The sequence below is a fragment of the Hyaena hyaena genome, unplaced genomic scaffold (assembly GCF_003009895.1).
Source record: "Hyaena hyaena isolate Hyena2069 unplaced genomic scaffold, ASM300989v1 scaffold_415, whole genome shotgun sequence".
Taxonomy (NCBI): domain Eukaryota; kingdom Metazoa; phylum Chordata; class Mammalia; order Carnivora; family Hyaenidae; genus Hyaena; species Hyaena hyaena.
The window spans coordinates 336,826-344,168 of NW_024081048.1; positions in this window are offsets into that span (position 1 = coordinate 336,826).

Here is a 7,343-nt window from a genome sequence, read left to right on the forward strand (position 1 = left end):
ATGATGCGAAAATTATTTTAATTTACCTGTTAAAAACCATGTGAATAATAGGACACTGCTCTTAAAAGAATTCAATGAATATTTCATCGCCATTGTGAGTGGAAAACTCACTCTTGATGCAGGCAGGACTATTTTCCATAGACAGTTGCCTCAGTGGCCTAATCACATTAATATTATCAGTGAGAAGGCTTAATATTATTCTCCAATTAGGCTTAGACAGTTTCCAATATTCTGTCAGATCATTTATGCCAAATAACTCCATATGGAAAATGGATTAGTTTAAAAATTTAAGGATAAGTTTTGCAGCTCATTTGTATTTGTTTTGGGAGATGGGCAGGGACAGCTATTGTAATAAAACTACATGGTCACTAAGCCCATTTGTCTTAAAAACTGTTCATAAAAAATATCTCAAAAATGCCTTTATAGATGGAGAATGATCCCAAAAGTAGTATATAAAACATGGGTTTATTTCTTTGTTCACAATGTGAATTAAGTCTTTCATCTCATAAACATGTCTCCTAATTGACCCTAATGTGCATACCTTTAGTACATAATACTAATGACCTTGAGCCATATCCTAGAACTGACTGTTCTTAGATTTTCAAAGCATTTCTTCAGTATAGTTTCAACGTTACGGTTAATTTAATTGCAATCAGCTTTTTATAATTCCAAAATGAATGTCCTCTGAATTGTAACCTTTACAGCAAGCATATTTTATTGAATCACAGAGCCAAAAAAGACCTTTGAAATCACGTAGCTTATTAATTTGTGAAGCTGTTTATAGATCAGCATCATCGGGGGAAATTTTTTTAAAAAGAATGCAAATCTGTAGGATTTGCCTCAAACCAATTAAAACCTGAAGATTAGACTTTTTAGGAAATTCCTTAGATATTGCTGATACTGAACAGCCAGCTTCAGAAGAATAAATTCATTCTTTCCAGTTTATAAATAAGAAAACTGAAGCAGGCCAAGGAAAGCAAAGTAACTTACCCAAATAATATAGTAGATCTGAGCAAGATCCTGACTCCTAGCTCCCAACACAGAGTAATTTCCAAGAATAAAAATAGAGAATTTCTTATATAAAGAAACACAGGAATTATTTAAAACAGGGAAAATGTATGAGTTTTGGTGATTTCATGTGATCATTCTCCTCTAGGAATAAATTTTTCTGCTTCTATCTTAGATGCTGTTGAACCAGGCTGAGCAAATTAAATGTTTGCTTGAGATTTGCTGTCCTAGACTGAGGCCATGGTAATAAATGTGTTACTTGTAACAAGTGCAAAGCCTATTACCGTCGATAATAATGTGTTTTATAATTTATTTTTCCATATTCCTCTAAGAAACTCAATAGACTTTGCTTCAGCATTGAGCGCTGTAGTTTTATATGGTGGATTTTCAAATGACATTGAAATGCAGCATTAAATTCTAAAAATACATTCACTTAGTCCATAATACAACACTGCTAAGACCTGAGCAATCACTTTTGATGCTGCTGCAAAACTACAATGATGCTAAATTCTTGCCGAGTCAATGGGTTCAGCTACAGCAGCCATTACATGAATCATAAATCATGAAAAAGGGCTCATATAATACTTTGCATTTGTTTTGATCTCCAAGGAGTCATGCATTAAAGTAAAAGCTAAAATCTATACTGATCTGTAATAATTTCTGCCTTTTGATATCCTTCATTTTTTACCCTGTGCCTCACTGATGATAATAAGCACTCTGAAACATTTAGTAGGGCTCAGAATTTAGCTCTAAGTGCTTTCGGTAGATTGGTGCTATAGATCCTTAAAGAATGATGTGTGTACAATAGTAATTATTTACTCTCTTGCTGAATTGAAATTATAGTTCTTTCTTCGGGAAGCCACTGCTATTCCTTTGTTTACTGCTCCTAGCAAGTATCATTAGACTTGCATAAAGCAGGCAATCCTTGTGTTTTTGCCATTGTGAGCACCTTCACCAGTCAGTGTACTTTCTTGCTCCTGGATGAAAAGTACAGGAATCTGTCTTTGACCAGTCATCAGTATGCTTTGAAGCTTCATAAGGCTCATCATCACGTAATGTGCCAAAGAAGTGTAGGAGCTTTTGACAGTGCCAATGCTGTTCCTAAAGAGCACATTCAGATTCAGTGTGACCACTGCAAAATGAGAGGTAGAAATAGAATATCTCCAAGGAGCTTTTAGTTTGAAAGGTCTGTATAATTTTGAAAATAAAAGGTTGGGACACATCTGTCCTGGTCCTTGTTGATTGTCTTGAGTTTGCAGTTGTCAGCCACTTCTGTCATCTTCAGATTGTTCTTAAAAAGAATGAAGATTTCCTAATTAATGGAGGTTTAGTCTTAATTAGGTAGTAAAAAGAATAATCAGAACACTGATTGGCTAAGCATGGCAGTTGATCATGTTAGGGGTGAACGTTATCTGTGTAACAACAAACCTTGCCTGATGAAACTCATCACTACCTCATGTACCTCTCACACCACTCAGGTTCTCCGGTATTGTCTACCATCCTTAGGAGGCAGAAATAAGGCAGAGGTCAGATGTTCTATAGCTGGGGTGTTAGTTTCTTTTCTTGTCTTCCTATCTTATTGTAGGAAAAATGGGCAAAAGTAACTATAGAAAGAATTCTATCTACCTTAGTTTACTCTGAGATGTCCTAGAGTTAAGTAGAAATGACTGTTCGAATTATTTGAGGGCTATGGCCCAATTTTATTGGTTATGTTTTAAGGTATATTTTTGTTTACTATGTATGTAAAAATTATGTAAATATGTGTAAGCTAAGCAATGACAATTCACCTGTATACTCTGTCAAAATCTTGTTTCAAGAAAGTGGTTATTATTCTCTTTGCAATCATCTTTGTAATCTTCCTGAATTCCATTCTGTATTTTTTTCTGCTCAAAAGAAATAATTTTCTGTTTAACATTCCTTTGCTTCGCTTTTTGACTTTTATGATAAGTTGTTGTGTACCAAAACAACATAATGTTTAAGTTTTCATGGTTCTAGGAGAGAATTACTTTGTACAAACCAACTATGATTTGCCTTTTAACTTTATTAGAGGCTGTGCTCCAGAAATTCATTCTTACTGTTTTTTAAGGGCGTAGTACATTCATGCTTGTTATCATACATCAATACAATATGAACGTAGAGCAACTTATTGATTCTTTTGCAAATGCACATTCAGATTGTTTCCACAAGTATTCAGCCCTCCAGAAGTACTTTTGTCTCAGTTCACATGTGTTGGAGTTCTTTAGGTAAATAATCTCATGTGGAATTACTGGATTCCAGGATTAGCTTTGTTTATTTTAAACAAAAATTTTTCTTAATGTTTTATTTATTTCTGAGAGAGGGAGAAAGAGACAACGTAAGCAGGGGAGGGGCAGAGAGAGAGGGAGATACAGAATCTGAAACAGTCTGAGCTAGCTGTCAGCACAGAGCTCAATGTGGGGCTCGAACCCACGAACTGTGAGATCATGATCTGAGCTGAAGTTGGACGCCTAACCGACTGAGCCACCCAGGTGCCCCAGGATTAGCTTTGTTTAGAGTATTTCCATTCATCTTGCAAAATGCTTGAAGTAAGTAGTATTCCTTACATCATTTTATACCCATCCCATTTGTTTTGGTTTTCACCCACACCTGACAATGTCCCACTTTCCTATGTGCCATTTCTCTGGGTATCAAACTATTTAATGGTTATTTTAATTTGCATTTCTCAGACTAATTGTTTTTTAAAATTTATTTATTTTGAGAGCCACAGAGACCGTGAGAGTGGGGAAGGGGCAGAGAGAGAGAATCCTAAGCAGGTTTCCTGCTGTCAGCACAGAGCCTGACGTGGGGCTCAAACTTATGAAACTGAGATATTACCTGAGCTGAAAGCAAGAGTTGGATGCTTAACCTACCGAGCCACCCAGTCACTCCTCTCAGACTAATTTTTAATTTTGGTTTATTATTAAAGTATAGTTGACACAGAGTTATATTAGTTTCAGGTGTACAACATAGTGAATCTGCAAGTCAATGTACATTATACTATGCTTACCATAAGTATAGCTCCCATATACTATGATCACTGTAAGTATAGCTCCCATCTGCTTCCTAATTTGGAGGCTGAGCATAATTTCATGTGTTTACTTCATGTTTAGAATTACTCTTCTGTAATGTGCTTTACATGGCTTTTGCCATCTTTTCTATTGTGTTATGTGTGTTCTTAATACAATGGTAAACTTTTCTTTATATATTTTGGATATTAACTCATCTCCCCACCCCCCATTTTTAGTTTGTTTTATTTTACTTGTGGTATCTTCTGATACCATAAAACATTACTAATTTCTTTGTGTGTGTTATTTTGTATCTTACTTAAGAGACCCTTCCCTAACTGGTAACATAAAGATATTGTTCTATATTGCCTATTATTAGTTTTATAGATTTATATTGTCTTTAAATGTTCTACACTTTTTTATATATGGTGTGAGAGAGTAATTTAATTTGATGATTGCATGCCATAAAAATGTAGTGTCAGTACCATTTATTGAAAATTCTATCCTTTCTCCATTGCCCTGTAATATTCTATCATAAAGCAATTAGCAAATATATATGGGCTTTCTGTTGGAAGAGGAGATGAGAGTTCTGTTCAACTAGTTTATATTTAAGTAATACCGGGTTATCTTAATCTAAATTTATAATACTTCGTAGTGTTTGGTAAGGTAATTCTTCTACACTTTTGTCTTCCTTAAGAGTATCTTACCTATTCTGGGTCTTTGTACTTCCATACAATTTTTGATTTAGCTTTTCAATTTCCACCAAAATAATAGTTCGATCAGTGTCAGTTAACATTCGTAACTATTGGTCAGTTTGGGAAGAATTGATAGACCTACAATGTTGATGTTCTGGATTCATTGTTCATGTTTTATTTCCTATATATCTTTTTATTTATTTATTTTTTTAAAATATTTTTTATTTATTTCTAGGAGAGAGAGAGAGACAGCGTGAGCAGGGGAGGGTCAGAGAGAGAGGGAGATACAGACTCTGAAATTGGCTCCAGGCTCTGAGCTGGCAGTCAGCACAGAGCCCGACGCGGGGCTCGAACCCACGAACCGCGAGATCATGACCTAAGCGAAAGTCGGACGCTTAACCGACTAAGCCACCCAGGCGCCCCTCCTATATATCTTTTTAAATGTCTTCCAATGAATTAGATTTATAAAGACCTTGTAATCTTTGTAAACTTTGATGATGTATATTGTTGTCAGTAAGTGACATCTTTGAAAAGTGACTTTGAAATTTTAGAATTGTTTGATTTAGAGTGCAATTTAGCAGATAGTACAGAGTTTCCATATACCCTACCCCTACTCCACAGTTTCTCTTGTTAACTTTTACGTTAGTATGGCACATTTTTTTTACAACTAATGAACTGATAGTGATACAGTAAGGTTAACTATAGTAAAAATGCATTCATATTTCCTAACTTTATTTTTTACTTTTGATAGTGATAGAAAATGAGAATCTTAGGCAAATGTGGGGCTCCATCTCATGAATTGAGCTGAAATCAAGTCAGACACCCAAATGGCTGAGTCACCCAAGTGCTCTAGTTTTTCTTAGTTTTTACTAAAAGTCTTTTTTTTAATTTTAGGATACCATCTACAATATCATTACATTACATTTGGTCACCACTCTTTAGTCTCTTTTTGCTTTGGGAGTTTGTCAGATTTTCTTTGTGTTTGATAATCTTCACTCTTTGAAGAATTACTTAATAGTCAGGTATTTTGGAAACAGTTCTTCACTTGGAATTTTCTTTCTGTCTCATGATTTGACAGAGGCTATGGATTTGGGGAAGGAAAAACACAGAAGTAAGGTAGTATTTTCATCATGTCATATCAAGGGTACTTACTATCTACATGATTTATGACTATTGCTATTGGCTTTAATCACTTAGTTAAAGTAGTGTTTATCCAGCTAGTCCACTACTGTAAAGCTACTGTGCATTTCCACCAACCCTTTTTCTGTACTTTTGGAGGAAAGTCACTGTATGCAATCTATACTACAAAATAGAGAGTTATGGGGTGCCTGGGTGGCTCAGTCAGTTAAGCGTCTGACTTTGGCTCGGGTCATGATCTCACAGTTTGTGGGTTTGAGCCCCAGATCAAGCTCTGTGCTGACAGCTAAGAGCCTGGAGCATCCTTTGGATTCTGTGTCTCTCTCTCTGCCCCTTCCCCATCCATGCTCTGTTTCCCTCAGTCTCAATAATAAAAATAAACATTAAAAAATGTTTAAAAAATACAGTTATGATCTCTCCAATATTACATTTTTATTTCATTTTCTGGTGAATAGAAGTTACTATGTCCTCACTATGCCTGAGGACAATGGTTAATAGAAGTGTTGATACTGGATTTCATTATATGTTTCCTAATCTGTCTGCATTTAGTTCATAGTGAAGCCTGGTTAATTGTGCCCGAGGATCTTGGAGGAATAATGGATTTTCATTTTATTTTATTTTGCAATGTTTATTTTTGAGAAAGAGAGACCGAGTGTGAATGGGGGAGGAACAGAGAGAGAAAGGGAAAATCTGAAGCAGGCTCTAGTCTCTGAGCTGTCAGCACAGAGCCCAACATGGGGCTCAAACTCACAGAGCATGAGATTATGACCTGAGCCGAAGTCGGACAGTTAACTGACTGAGCCACACCGGTACCCCTGGAAAGACAGATTTTTAAAACCAAATAAGAGGGGTGCCTGGGTGGCTAAGTCTGTTAAGCGTTTGACTTTGGCTCAGGTTATGATCTCGCAGTCCATGAGTTCAAGCCCTGTGTCAGGCTTTGTGCTGACGGCTCAGAGCCTGGAGCCTGCTTCAGATTTTGTGTGTGTGTATCTCTCTCTATCCCTCTCCAGCTTGCACTCTGTCTCTGTCTCTGTCTCTCTCTCAAAAATAAATAAACAATTAAAAATAAATTGAAACCAAATATGATAGGTTGTATTCTGTTGCAGTAATCAAAACTTCTTTCCTGAAGTTTAGCTTTATTACCATCAACTTCTTGCCAAGTGACTTAAAACATAAGCACACATCAATTTAATGATACCAGAGTATAGACATCTCTGTGTTCATCAAACTGTCTCCTCTCTTGCCTCCTATGTATTACCTAGTCTCCCCTTTTTTTTTGTCCCTGGAAATTCTTATTGTGCTTTCTTCTCAAGTTCCCATTCTCTTGCTTCTGAAATGTAAAATCTGTTCTAGACCCTCTTCTTTCTGTACACTTTCTCCTCTATGTATTTCCATTACCCTCTTACGTCGATTTTGGCCACTCTATTTCTTTTATCTTTGAACTCTTTCCAAACCCCTATGCCCATGTTCTACTGCCTGT